The sequence below is a fragment of the Parambassis ranga genome, chromosome 20 (genome assembly GCF_900634625.1).
Source record: "Parambassis ranga chromosome 20, fParRan2.1, whole genome shotgun sequence".
NCBI classification, from domain to species: Eukaryota; Metazoa; Chordata; class Actinopteri; family Ambassidae; genus Parambassis; species Parambassis ranga.
The window spans coordinates 12,845,909-12,860,805 of record NC_041040.1 but is presented as its reverse complement, the minus strand read 5'-3'; the positions used below and the strand labels follow the sequence as shown (position 1 = coordinate 12,860,805).

The 14,897-nt window shown below is 41.1% G+C and overlaps 1 protein-coding gene across 6 annotated transcripts in view; it reads left to right on the top strand.

Annotated features, from left to right (window-relative positions):
• ncoa2 (nuclear receptor coactivator 2) overlaps window positions 1-14,897 on the top strand; it is a 44,483-nt gene that overhangs the window by 2,273 nt on the left and 27,313 nt on the right. For 2 of the 6 annotated variants that reach the window (XM_028432594.1, XM_028432589.1), the window contains exon 2: window positions 10,112-10,197. The exons of 1 other annotated variant lie outside the window; for it this stretch is intronic. The gene's annotated coding sequence lies outside the window, so the exon portion shown is untranslated. Of the gene's footprint in view, window positions 1-8,327; window positions 8,439-10,111; window positions 10,198-14,897 lie in introns of all 6 variants that reach the window. 3 more of the 6 variants (XM_028432591.1, XM_028432590.1, XM_028432592.1) reach the window with 3 other exon arrangements.

The following is a 14,897-nucleotide window of genomic DNA, read 5'->3' as shown; positions in this document are numbered from 1 at the left end:
GAGGGACATTTCTTTCTCTTGCATGTAAAGTAAATCTAATTTTATATTTTTTTTAAATCTGTCTCGAGCTCATTTTACCTGCGTCTCACCCTGTTCAGTAGTGTGTTCTAGTGCGTAGGGAGATAAACCTCACATCTGGTCAGTACTGACTTTTGCCCTGCGATAGGTTGCTTTGTTGCGTCACCTGAGTGATACTGTTAATCGTTTAACCCTTGTTTTGTTACCACTTAACAGGCTCTTGTCAGTCACTGCAGGACTAATACCCAGTAATTAGCCGTTTTAAATGCAATGGTTAAATCGTTTTTATGACTTAAACCTGATGCAGACTCAAGCAGAGACACCATATTTCTGTGGCTTTAACTTTTTTGTTGTAAATAATTGCTGTTTTCTAGGTCTGCTCTGACACATTGGACTTTAAGAAGGCAATTGACAATTTTCTGACAGTTCTGGACAGAAAAACTACATAAAAATAGAGCTACACCTGAAGAACTGTAGAACGTCTTTATTGGTTTTATAGAGAGTGCAAAAATGTCATCCCAACCTTGAGACCTACCTGTATAATGGGGGCAATCCTGCACTGGTGATTTTCGCTGACTTCATCTGTATTCTCAGTGTGTTTTGGCCTTTCCTTTTGTTTTTGTGTGTCTGTATGAATGTACTGCCTCACACACAATGTTGAGGTGAATTCCTAAATCACGTGAGGTCCCTGGATAATTCCTGCCCATTGTTATTAGCGCATTAGGCCTTACCTTAACCAGTGAAGTTATTTCTGACTTGCAGCCCAAGTCACATTTGAATTATAACAGGATTTAGAAAAGCAAACGCATGTTTTCGAAACTCACCTCTAGAAGTTTAAAATCGGATAAAATCAAATTAATCGGTTGTTTTTTAATTATAATATTTGATGGAAATTTAAATACAAATTAATTGCTCGGTCTCTTGATTTAAAATTTGTCATTAATATACAGTTTTTTCTCTAAGCTGCCCTGTGTTACACATGCTTTTATAGGCTGATAACTGTATGGCACTTAATCAATCAAAGATAATTTAAACACACGACTCTTCGTCTAAATTATGACATCAATCCCATTTTAAACATGCTGCATTGTAGCAGTGAACTACACAGCTCCCCTTGGTACTACACACTTCTCTCAGCTAACAACATTAAGTTGACTCATTTGAACCAGGCTGGAAAATGACATCCCTGTCTCTGCTGCTTAGTAAGGCCAGCTCATGACCAGCGCCATACGCCTCTGTCTTACACGAGCCCTTTAATGTGTACTCCTGTGCTGCTCTTCTAAAAAGCAGTGTCAAATGACAGCATCTATGGCAGTGCTCAGAAACTGGCAGGAGTCTAGGCTTTTGATAAGGATGCCCACATTCCAAACCTGTTATAACATCATGTGTTAAACAGTGGAAGTGTATATAAGAAATCCTTCAGTCTGTCTCCAGGATAAGACAGATATAAACAAACATACAGGGAACCATGTGCCTTCTATTCGTGCTTAGATGTAACAGATCAGACGGCATTGTGTTTTCTGTCCATCACATGCTGTATAAGGTCCACAGTGTATTCCTGACATGATGCACCCCTCCCCCTGGTATCTGTTTGCCTTGTTTTGCTGGGCATCTCACCCTGCTGTCTCTGTGTTTGTGTTGTCATGGAAACAGCAGTGTGACAGGTCCTGGGTGGGCGTGAGGGATGAGCTGTGGGGTAATGGCCAGGTTTTTACAGCAGAGGGAGAGAGGAGGCGAAGCGGCAGAGGAGACACATCTGAAGCAAGACAGAGATGTTTGATGGAAAACTGAGAGGGCTTTGACATGGGAGAGAAGCAGTGAAGAGTATCGACTCGCTCCCTGCTTCCAGGGCTTGTTGTCGAGTTTATTAACTGACCTCACATCAGCCATTCCATCTGTCTGCAGGAAAGGGCCTGTTTTGTTATGATCAGCATGCAGAGGGTTTCTTTTGTTTGACTGACTGCTTTTCAGATAAGATCTGATACACTGTCATTAAAGAGAAGCAGCCTAACGTGAATAGAGTGGGGTTCACATACCAGTTTTGGGTATTTTACTTTCGTCGTTGAAAACCATTGTCTGTTATTGTTCACTACAGCAGTGCTTGCATACATTTGTTCCAGTCAGTTAATTGATTACCTGTAGATGAAGCTGAAGTTTGCCCATGTAATTCACTCCCTTTAAAAGGACACAGCTTTATCTATCAGAAGACACAGTGTCAACCAAAAACCCATTCACAAGGTCTGTTTAAAGTGACTGAGAGTAACATTTGTGGTGCTGACGTATATATATGTATGACAGGACACCTGTTTTTTCATGATGGATAAATTCTTGACCATCAAGAGGATGTGATGAATGTATTGCATGTTAGAGTATCCCATCTAAACACAATATTCATTTAAACCAATGTTCAATGTCAGGTTTTCCTTGATGGTGTCTGTGATCATTTTCAGGTAAGGATAGTAACTCCCAGTGGCTCTACAATCTGTTTTTAAATCTAAGATTAGTAATGTCACACCAAAGCCTTGCCTTATGCCCTACTCTCATGCCGACTCCAGCAGGGCTCCAAGGATCCTGAGGCTCACAGGCAATCCAATGATTTCAACAGTCCACGCTCCTCCACTTATGTAGGTCAGCCACAGCAAAGTGCATATTGATCTCAAGCTAAATGATATTGTGGTGTCTACTGCTCATTGCTAAGAAGGTGCCCTCAGCCAGCTTGGCTTGAACAGAGGAGACAGCAGAGGTCACATGACTATGTGACAGTGCTTCTGCAGCTGTTTCTTCTCTCTCTGTTGTGAGCTTGGTATTGCTTTGAGTAGATCTGATACTACTTTGAACACTTAAGTAGCTCATTCTCAGTTTAGAGTAGCCTTTTATTATATTCTAAAACTGGGAAAGCAAATGCAAAGAAAGGTAGATTATAAATCTATCAGATGGCGTTCTCTAAATTGATGACAGATTTGGGCTGTACATAAAGGTGTGGGAGTGTGGTGTCTCAATTTGCGAGCCACAGTGTGTTTGAGGCGCTGGGTGATAGCATGTGGTTGGCACTGTTCCCACTGCCCAGGGTGGAATCCTTGGCACTGAGGGAGGTAGAGAAAATTTGGATTGAGCAAGCTGCCTGCTGGAGTTGGGTAGGTGGGTGGTCCAAAAATATGCAGAGTGAATTGGCCCTGAGAAGCCCTGTATACATGTCTTATTCTGGGATAAAATGGCACACTTTTCCCCGCCATTGCAGGCTGAGTTAAGGTAGTGTGAAATGACATGTGCAGAGCAGCAGTAGCATTTTCTCACTCGCTTGTCATAAAGCCAGAGGAATGCGGGGATTCAGTTTCAGGCTTTTCATTTCTGTACACATTGTGAGGGTCAAACTCTGACCAGTGTGATTTCTCCCACCCCCTTCTCTCTCTCTCTCTCTCTCTCTCTCGCTCTCTTTCTGCTGACTCAGCTGTGTTCCTTCAGTGACCTATAATATGGTTTTGTGTGCTTTATCTTTACTGTTTTCAGTGGGTTAGGGAATCTCCTCAGCTGACCTGTGCTGCCCATCCATACTGCACCATTAAGGAATGCAGTAGGTTAATATTCTGACTCAATTAGGCATAAACCCATCTGCTGCTGGACTCGTTTTTCTTTTTTATTAATCACAAAACATAAACGCTTGCACAGGTTCACGAGCCTCATACACGCCCCATTAACTTCCAAAATAAATGGCGATTGAAACGACCAGTATGAATAGGTGAACATGGTGTGCATGTAAACCAGCACGTCAGACAGAAGGTGGACCACAGGCATCGTCTCACCAATGTATTATTTTTATAGACTAACTGACAAGATCAATCAATTAGTCACGAAATTCATATAATTTCAAATCTTGCTCGTAGTGACCCATTTTATTTAAGATGCTCGCAGCTTGCAGACATTGAGGCTTATTATTTGCTTTATTTTGTGTTCATTGTAATGGAGGAATACATATTGCACCCAGGTCTGATTCTTTCATGCGTTTTTGATTTTTGCAGAATAGTTTTCTTGGATAAAGACATGCCATATTAGTCCCTTTAACACTTAACAAATAACTCTATCAGAAAGTTCCAGGACTATTTAACGATGTTTCCCATTTTTATATATAATTATGCTACAAATACCAACACGGATAAATAAATATATTTAGTTCTTCTATGGAGCAGTGAAAGTTTTCAAGATTCAATTAAATGTTTCCCCTAACAGGTGGGCAGTCAGGTTGTTGATGTCTGTCCCTCATGGATTATGGCAGCGTGCATGTTTGTTTGCATGTTAAAGTGTTTTCATTCATGCCTTCATTCCAGAGATTGGTGGTTTTGGCACCTGAGGATGTGAGCTGTCAAAACAAAAACAGTAGAGTTCAAAACAAAGGAGATGAAATTATACAGGCGAGCCGGAGCCATGATGCTTCTGCTACACCAGCTGAATATCAACATCTTTATTTGTTGAAGTGGAGTGCCATGGTATCTTCATCAGTATAAACTGAAAATTTAGATAAGGTGTCATCAGTGTTAAGGAAGGCGTCTGACGTGGATTGGCACACATACTGTTTTTGTTCATTAACCATCATATAGTCAGAATAATATGCTATTTGTATGAGTCAGCCTGGCCCTGGTTGTTTCAGGAACTCCAGCCTGAGAACATCTTATTTTCTCTTATTGACTCTGAAGTCGCTGCTAAATAAAGGTTAAATAGCCTTAGATGTTGGGTCCACCTGACCTGTATTTCAGCAGGGGACTGCATTATTGGAGAGAATGGCAGAGCAGGAGCGAGAGAAGGGTGCTTCACTTGCCTCTTTGCTCTGTCTCGTCCAATTACATGTTCCACTGTCAGAGCAACTGCCCTCTTAATCAGGTAATGCTGGGGTTTAAAGTCATCCCCCTAAATGTGCTCCACAGGTTATTGCCATGCTCACATTTTAGTTTGGTATAGCAGAAGACAGTATAAACCTTGTTTTTTCTCTGTTGTATTTGCTAAACCCATTTAAAATTAAACGGCACCGCTTTGTTTAGTCGTATTTTGTAGGCTGGTCGGACTGTGTGTCTGCGTTTGCCGTGTGCGTTAGCTTGTCACAATGTCTCAGTCTTTGGCTGATAAAGTGACATAGTTGTGTCAGCTGATCTTCTCTTCCCCTCCCCTCTGTGCTAACATGGCACCTCCTTATCCTGAGTCTGCTTCCACTGTACAGCCTCAATTCCTTACAAAACTGTGACAGGCAATAAAAAATGGAGGACACACATACAAAATCACAATAGATGTTGACATACAGAGCAGTCACAAGATAAGCTCAAGATCATCTTTAAAATGTTAGCGCTGCTTGTTAATAATTCTTCCTGCTCACTCTTTTCTCCACTCACACACCTCTACATTTCCATGGCTGTTTTAGCCACACACAGTTACTTTCTCTTGTTACTGACTCACTTTTTACAACAAGTCTTATCACTCTCATTATGGCACTTACACATTTGTGTTCATCACTGAGGTCACAGCTGAAGGAGCGAGCTGTTGCTATTTGAGCAACAGATGTAAGGGCACCTGCAAAGGCTTGCATCTGCATGGGCCTGCTGAATACGTAATAGTGTTTTTTTATGTAAGGATGCTGAATAGAATAGTCCTTCATTTCCTTATCACCTCCTCTTTTTACAAAAGATTTTAAAATTGAACGCTGCACATTTTGACTATTAGGAACTAATTAGATCCTAATATTTGCATTTGCAAGGCATACAGGACACAAACATGTTATGTGAATGTTGTGCTTTTAAGCTGTACAGTTACCGTCTCTCCAGAGAAACCCAGCACAACCGCATTCCTCTGCTGACGTATCAAGTGCTTTGTTCTGGGGCATCCCAAAAAATAACTGAGGCAGTAAGGTTTATTGCCCTGTCAGACAAAATGCAGTTGCACTGTGCCTGTAGATCACAACCAATGGACCAAGTTTTCAAAACCTTTAATTGTCACTGCATCACAATAATCATCCTTTTATCTGATATTAAAGAACAGGTGTCTGGGATTAAGGCATTTTCAAAGAATCCATTCCCGACACCCTGTTTTACATCAGCTGTGACAGAGGTGATGATCAGAAGGCACAGCGTAGCCGAAATCTTCTAAAAAATTATTTCTCTTCCTCACCAAGTGTGCACACTTGAGGGAATGCTACTGACAAGAACTTAAATGTTATTTTCTAATTGTTGACCTGTGGTTGGGTCTGGTTTGGGAGTGCAGTTGTGCCATTGTCATGTTCTATCTATCACAAAGCCCCTTTAGGTGTTTTGAGTAGGCTACATTGTCAGTTTGTGGGTTTTATAAACTGCTGCCACTTACCACAACCCCTTTGTGGCAAAACAAACATTTTCTGTATCAAGATAATATCTGAGCAATACGTCTGTGTAGCTGAATAATCAGTTTTTGTTTTCTGTAGCATTCCCCCCCCCCCCCACCACACCAGATAGACCAGATTTTATTGATGGGGGACAGGAAGAGGATCTTGACCAAACCTTGGTGTGAGTAAAGCTAAAAGGCCAGGTATTCATTTGGTTAGACATCAGCCTTGATTCTTATTGAATTGACAGCCATTAGTGGACCATTCAAAGGTCCCTCTGTGTTTAGCCCTTCAGTGACCTGACCATTATGGTCAATTTCTAGCACATGAACCATCTACCCTTTGTCCTATGTGAACCTGATTAGCTGGCTCATTAGCATTGTTAGCCCAGCCTAAGGTGACAAACGCTTCCACTCAGATTATGTTGCCAGCTCTGTAAGAATGAAAAGATCACACAGCTATTCCCAAAGTTTGGTATCGAGCACCCTCTCTGCTCACCTCTTGTAGACCACTGTCTGTGTCTTAAGACACCTTTTCGGTTTAAATCTGTATGAACTTGGAAGAGAAATCTGCAGTTCATAGTGAGTTTTTACACTCAGTTTCGGTGCGTAAGTGGTTTTAGTTTCACCTTAAATCATTTGGGATTATTTTTCGTAACATTAAGGATAACGTGAGGTTTTTGTTCTGCATAATGAAACTATCTATTACCAGTTATGGTTAAATTGGCTGTACTCTGTTTAAAGGGGAGCTTGAACTTTTAACCTGGTGATCTTTGACCTCCTTCTAAATACAGACAGATGGTTGGACTGTCAGTGTATTGGTCGAAAGAAATATTCCCATGATCCAGTGACGGAATTGGGTGAGCTTTACTGCATACATGTATGTTTCTTTGTTTTTAGCCATATTTGTGACTTCTAATATTTTGGGGTTTTATTAACCCTCTCAAACCCAGAGACCTTTTCTAGGTTTTTCCTTCCCTGGAACTTTTTTAGCCACTCTGGACTCACTTTCCACTGCAGTACAAAGTCTGCACCTCACACAGTTGTAAAGCATTTTAAAAAGTTGGCTTTCTGTGATTTCTGCCTATTTTACAACAATTGAAATAGATTTGAATAAACATTTTTGTGCTCACAAAATTTCCAAGGCTTTTTTTGTCGTGTGACTGTCAAGCACTTACTAGTTTTGCTGAGCGCAGTATTTCTTGCATCTTAGTTAAAATGTCTGTTTAAATAAGACAAGGTAATCAGAGGGTTAACAAGTGGCTTTAATTGTATCATGCCAGTGTACAAGGGTAACATGAAACTAAATTAATGCTGCTGTTAAAGCTCAGTGACAGGGTTGGCAGGCTTGTGTATTTTTGTTGAGGCTACACCATGTGTCATTCAACACTTCTGTGCCAAGTTAGAGTAGCCTTTCAAAGACTGAAGGCTCCTCAGGTCTAAAGCAACACAGACTTTTCCTCAGGAGGTCTTCTGCTCCAGTCCTTCAAGATCATTTGCATGGGCATGAATACGTGTGGCATGACTTGCCACCGGTCTTGGATCACACCACGAATGTCACCAACAGGCTACGGCCGATCGTGTCACATTGAAATGGTTGAGCTGGTTTACTATTTAGTGTGATGTATAATAGACACTCATTCCAGGCCATATGAAGTCACCGAGGGCATTAACTTTCCAAGTAACAGAATTTAAATTCATTAGTCTCAGATGTGAGTCAGTGCTGCTTGTTTGTATTGTAAAATTATATTTTGTGTAGTGACACTACCTGTTATTTCTCCTTTTGGTGCCAATTTCGAGCCACTTTTCTAAGAAATTACAATGTTCAGTTGCATCTTCTAATCAATGACAAAACTCATTTAAATATAGAACTGTCAGTTTGATGTTTTCTGATTCAGTTAGCCATTTAAATATGATCACTCTTAACTAGCTCAATGGAGTCTTTTCACACTTTGCTTTCTTCTGTCACTCAGTGCACAGATCAAGGACTGGACTGAGACTGAGCATGTGACAGCATTAAAGCTTGGAGGAAATTCCTCTAGAGGATGAAAACTAAGAGCCTGCAGGAAAAGGAAAAGAGGAAGGTGAAGTTAAGAGAATACAAAATTCTAAAATTTCATCACAGATCACATTGACAGTACACTTATTTGTCATGGCTAAAATATGTTTGATCACCTTCGCTGTGTTTTCTAATGTGCAGTGTGCAGATCAGGGTACTGACTATCACTGAATATCATCTCCCACATGGCTTCTAGCTATGCACCTCTTTAAAAGGAGAGTGAGTTTACTCTTATGTCAGCACGTTGCATCACATGAGTGAATTCCTCAGCTGCCTTCATTCTGGGCATGTGTTTGAGAGAAAATCACCTTCATGAGGCTACAGGAGTCTTTCATAGAAAGTTTTTCTTTCTAAGGCTACGTTCAGACTGCAGGCTAAAGTGACCCAAATCCAATTTTTTTTTGCCCATATGTGACCTGTATCCGATATTTTCATGACAGCTCAATTCCACTTTTTTTATATCCGACCCAGACCACTTTCATATGTGGTCCTAAATCAGATATGTATCAGATTTTTTTGCAATGCGACCTCAGTCTGAACGGCTATGCAACATATATCCGACTTTTGCGTCAGTGAAAGGCGACAGACATCACAATTCTGCGACACGGGAGCGGGCAGACAAGCGGTGTTGTTAGCAACAAGCGCCTGTTGCCAGGAAGTAGAGCCCAACTCCAACGCGCTTGCTCACAGATGAGGGAGATGTCGACTCTCTTGCCATGAAAGTGATACAGAAAGGTGCTCGCAGACGTATTCAAAGGTTCTCGTCATTCTGAAATTATGAATGAAGTCAGTGTCGGTAAAAGCAGTCACATCACTATCCCAACACCTCCGCACCCACACATCTCTGTACAGACGTTAGATGTAGACGCAGCTACTGCTCTCTTCCTTCTCTGCGTTCTTCTTAATATTATTTGGTTGTAATGTAATGTTAGCTACGATCGGACATCAACTTAAACAAAGCCACACAAGCACACATTGTGTGACGCTGTGTCATCTTCTGTGCATGCGGGTCACTTCAGGGCCGCAGTCCATTCACACAGGAGAGTGGTAGCAGTCACGTATTATTTTGTAAATACCAAAAAAATCCGAATTGAGCATAAAAGCCGACTGAGTCCTTTTTGGAGTTGATAGTTAGTAGTTTTTTTATGTAATTATCCAAGTGGGGATATGACTTAAAATTGATTTTTTTTCTGGTCTAATTAATCGTATGCCACGATTAGAAGGCACACAGTGTTCCACTATGTAATAAGCATGAGGTCCCAGAGTGCATGAAAAGATCTGTTGACAGATAACTCACACTTCTGTGCTGTCTCATTGCAAACAGCATTTAAACATTTAGAATAACTTGGAAGAACATCAAATTAACTGAATAGCTGTCACTCTAAAAAGAGTTTGTCTGAGCTTGCTAGTTGTCCACTGTTGGGTTTTAAAATAATGGAACACCTTGGCACACCCAAGCATCTTTGCTGCAGGGGATAGGGTCCGTCCTTGGGCTTGTCAATGGTTTTTGCCATTTTTTGGCAAAAAAACTCTTAACAGCAAGAATCATTAGTGTCATCCACAGATTCATTTTTTTATTACATCTTCATCATAGTATTAAACCATACTGGCACTAAACACTGTTCTGCCTTTGTAGTGAAAGTTGTGCTGATTCACATTGCGGACTGTATATCCCAATTCTGCTGTCCTTTCTTTCAGCAGGGAGAAGTGGATGATGCATAAAGGTTTCCTAGCATTATCGTCTTGCAGCAATGGCCTGAGGGACTCTCTGGACTGAAACCAAGGTGAGAATCATAGCCACGGCCAACTCTCCTTTTACGCAACTCTACTGTGCAATATGGCAGAAAGATTCTCCCTGTTTAAACACAGAACAGCCAACTGTACAGTCTGATGATGCAAGCACCAAAGTTAAAACAAATATCTGGAACTTTTTCAAACTGAGATTTGGACTCTTGCTTGCTCCTCTGTGCTAATAACTAAGGAAAGTGCTGCCTTTATATGCTATTCTAAGTGTTTTCCTAGTTAGAACACTGGACAGTGTTTTTAAGGATCTCGTCTCACGGGTACAGATATCGCTATGAAGTTGGCTGAATGCTCTCCCCTGATTTCTACATACCTCTTGCTTGACCCATTTCTTTGTGTGTGATGGTGTCCAGATCAGGTGGTTTTGTAAATGTGAGGGCTTTATCCACTGGTCCCGTTGGTCCGTAGCATTCATCCATCTTAAAAGCCTCACGAGTGAATTCTGTCTGTGAGGTTCTGTTAGTCTTACAGGTCACAGTTCAGTTGGTGCTGGCTAGAATGTGTTCTCGGAGCTCTGTGCTGCCAGCAGCTCTTGCAACACAATTTCTTGAGTGAACGTATCCTTACAACAATAGGTTGTTTGCAGGTTTCTGGTTGCAGTTAGTGAAATGATTTTTTTTTCTTTTTCATGTACTGATCAGAACGTGTGTACTTTAGAACCCAGAGAGATCAGCATAGAGTCTCCCTTTGTTTTTTATACACTAAGCTTAATTCTGCTGTGATATCTGAAGCCCACCTCTGGCATTGTGAGCTGCAAATAAATTGTTGACTAGCGTGTTGCTTTTCCATACCAGTTGATCATTTCTGCCATCTTCTGGTAGTTGACACCCCAGCTTACCTGTCCCACCAATCTTCTTCTCTCTGAGTGTTCCTGACAGCCAAAGGCCAGCCTTCTGTGCTTATTATACAAAAAGCCCTCTCCTTCCCATCCTGCGACATCCTGAAGTCACTGCCACCGTTAAAGATTGATGAGTGTGATCAGCTTTCAGTAAAGGGGGGAGGGGGGTGGGGTTGATTATGCTCTAGCACTTTAGAGCCATTACCTTGCAGTGATTCTGTTGAAGACAAACTCTTGAGTGGGGGCAGGTAAATCTCTCTGACTGCACCAGCAAGGGTTTGTTTATGTGTGTGTAAGGTATCACCATATCCTGCACCCTTTTCTTCTTCCTTGCTTTACAGCAATTCTCAGCCTATAATTCTCCACCTGTAAGCTTGAAACTGCCTGGAGTTTGCCCATGAACCAGTGATGTAACTGCAAAACATTAACAAACTGCAGTTGTTGTTCACATGCTGGTTGATAAAACGGTAATCATAGCTAATGCAAAATAACATTTAGAAGTATGAGATGTAGTTGATGTAACTTTGCTAGAACTCACCCACCATGTGTTGACAGACAACATAAAAAGGCCAAAGATAATGATCATAGATGAGCATAGTTTAGTTTATAATATTTATACATATTTCATGTATTTAAAACACATTGTGCTACAGTATATTTGTCATGTTCAGCTTCTGACAATAAGTAAATAACCTCACAATATTTCTGCATGAATCCTTAAGCTTGATGGAAACAATGATTTGATTAATATTAATTAATTTAATTAATCTTTCCATTTCGCTCTTCTTTACACCACTTCCTTAATTTATATGTGCATTTGACACCAAGCCTCTTAAACACTTAAAATACTTGAACCTTCTCATTGAAAAACACTTTTGACCTCATTTTGTTTCCTTTGTTCTGCATCACTCTTAACTTAATGTTTGCCTCAGGATCACTTTCACCACCTAATTCCTCAACATGTTTATGTTCAAATGTCCATCACTCAAGCATTGTTATATTCACCCAAGGCTCAATGGTTCAATGTCTTATTGCTCTCAAACTCTTTGAATCCATCATCACATTCCTCCCTTCCATCTCCCTCTACCTTACCCCTGACCCAAACCTAATATCACAACATCTGGTTCAAGGTAACAGCAGCTGTCAGCAAGGCCAGAGTTCACTGCAGACCCCACCCACATTGCATTCTGCTGAAATTGATATTGTTTTTAAATGCATGTTTTTCTTAATACCATCTTACATGATTCCAACATGTTTCTGTGTGTTTTGGCGCTTTCAGCACTTCTTCACACCCAACATTGAGACGTAAAATGAGAAGACGCAGGTCCTCTGGGCCCCCTCCCCTGTCATGATTTCCTCTTCAGTTTGCGGGAAATAAATGGCCCATGTTGCAGCCCTCCAGAAGCACTCTTTATTGGTGCACTCTTGTTCTCCATTTCTCTCTCGGGGCCTGTTGTGCCAAGAAGCCATGTGAGGACAGATTACACCCCAGCGAAACATTGTTCAGTGCCCCACAGAGGTTTTGCACTTTCTGGAAGGGCCCTCATTATTATAGTGCAGGAGACTTCAAACACTTCCTCAGTAGCTTTTGATGCAGTTTAATGCATACTCATGCCCTGCACTCTGTGAGCTCCAGAATCACTGGGTGTGTCTATAATCAAAGCCCTGCTAACCCACATGATTACAGGAATGGCACACTGGCACATGCCCTCTCCCCCTGGCAATCAGACACCGGTTTCTTTCTCCCCCAGTGCATCCCTATTTTCCCTCCATTATATTATGACTGGAACTGATGATTCAGTGCATTTGAAGCCCCCGTTGGTGATATGTATGTTTACCTCTTACTGTGAAAATTGAATCCCGACGAGGTCTATATTTACATTTCTACGATACATGTGGTAAAACTGCATGTGGCATGTGACTCAACTCATTTGCGGTCCAAAGCAGACCATGGTCCTGTCAGAGCGGATGTAGGACATAATAAAATGTGGATGATAACTGCAAACTGCCATCCTGAGCACTTTGTCAAGTCATCATCATGTCAAGTCTGCAGTGTGGCATCACTGTTTTTTTGCCTTGCACTGTTAAAAAGTTTTTTTATTAGGTTGTTACAGCCTCACATGTGCAGATAAGTGGTTTTGTGGTGTTTGCATGAGTCTGATATCATGTACAGATTGTAACAGATTGAGTTTGACAGGAGGAAATGTCGCCTCCAGCACCCTCAGCGGCGACAGAAGCAGCATTCTTCCCTCGCCAGACTGGTTGGCTCCAGCTCAGTCCTGGAGAGCCTGCTCTTGTGACACCTAAGATATAAGCAATGACACACATCTATGATCACCTCCCTGAAGTACACCTAGTACTCTCAAAGTCAATTGATTTTTTTTTTGTCCAAGCTTTTGTTTGTGTTCTTCATGATGTGCAGGTCTAATCTGATAAACAGGTTTTGATTATGGAAAGTCATAAATGTTGTGTTGCTGAGGTAGTGTTGTGACTGTCGCGTTGGTTTAATAACTTTGCCCCTCATTTAGCCTCGTGAATCAGTCACACAGATATGATAAGATGAAAACCTGTGATGAAGTGAGAATTGTTTACACTGGCAGAGCTAACCTGTCAGCACACAAATATGTTTGCAGTCTTCTTAGTATGTGTGGAGGAGAGAGGTGTTTACTACACTGATGGAAGTGGAGACCTACACTCATCGCAGCTCAGGGTAGTATGGAGGAGTATCTGGTCCAATAAACCTCATGACCCCAGCATTGTTTCAAGTCAGACATTCCCAGTGATTGTCAGCCAGACTAGCTGTGTTAAAGGCATTCCCTGTTTAAATATGGATGTCATAGAGGCTAATAAATATGCCTAGTGTTTGGGAATAGCATGAAAAAACAAACAGTCTTTGTTTGCTAGACTCTCTGATCATATGTTTTTTTTCTTGGTGAGATTTTCACATGCACTATGAGTCTTGTATCTTTCTGAACATCGCCTGGAAGAGCTGTTTTATATTAGAGAACTGGGGAATTCACAACAAGCGGGTGTGTTAATAATGTTGTTGCACAGACTTTAACAGCTTCATACTGCTTTCCGTTTGCCTGCAGATATGTTTTATGTATATGTTAACGCAAAAACCACCATCATTACTGTTGGGTCTGAGGCACCACCCCTTAATTTAACAAAACAAGTATTTCCAGTTGATTGGAAGGTGTCAGACATGGAGGGTATTCTGTGAGCTGCACATGTAGAAATCATTGCTGAACAACATCAGAACCTGACTACATAAACCCAGGTTTTTTTCCTGCATGGTTTTACCTGTCATATGTCAAGGTACTCCCCCTTATTACTTGAAGTGTGTTGAGTTTTAAAGAATAGTATTTTACAAGTGTTAGTGCTTTCTTTCTTCCTGTGTCAGTCTGGACAACCCTCATTTAGCCTTAAACTGATTTCCCTTCATCTATGCTTAACAGAAGGTAGCCTTTAATGACTGATGGACCATATGTTCCTACTTACAGTACTAATGAAGTTAATGAGCTGACAGCTTGATGATGTGTAAAGTTGATGGATGCCTTGCAGATTATGCCAATCACTCCTATATGTAATGAGGTTACTTGCCCAACCCCTCATTTACCATAATGCTTTGAGTGAGTGTTATCAGCACCCAGCAAAGGTGTATTAAAAGATAAATCTTTTATCCCTTATCAGTCATGTTACAGCAGCTTTTAATCTGGCCCACGTTAAAATATAATGTAGTCATTACATTTGTTGTCCCTTTAACAACCTTCTTTCTAGTGTACAGTGAACAAGTGCATGAAGGAAATCGGGTGTAAATATTATGATTAACTAATGCCTGAT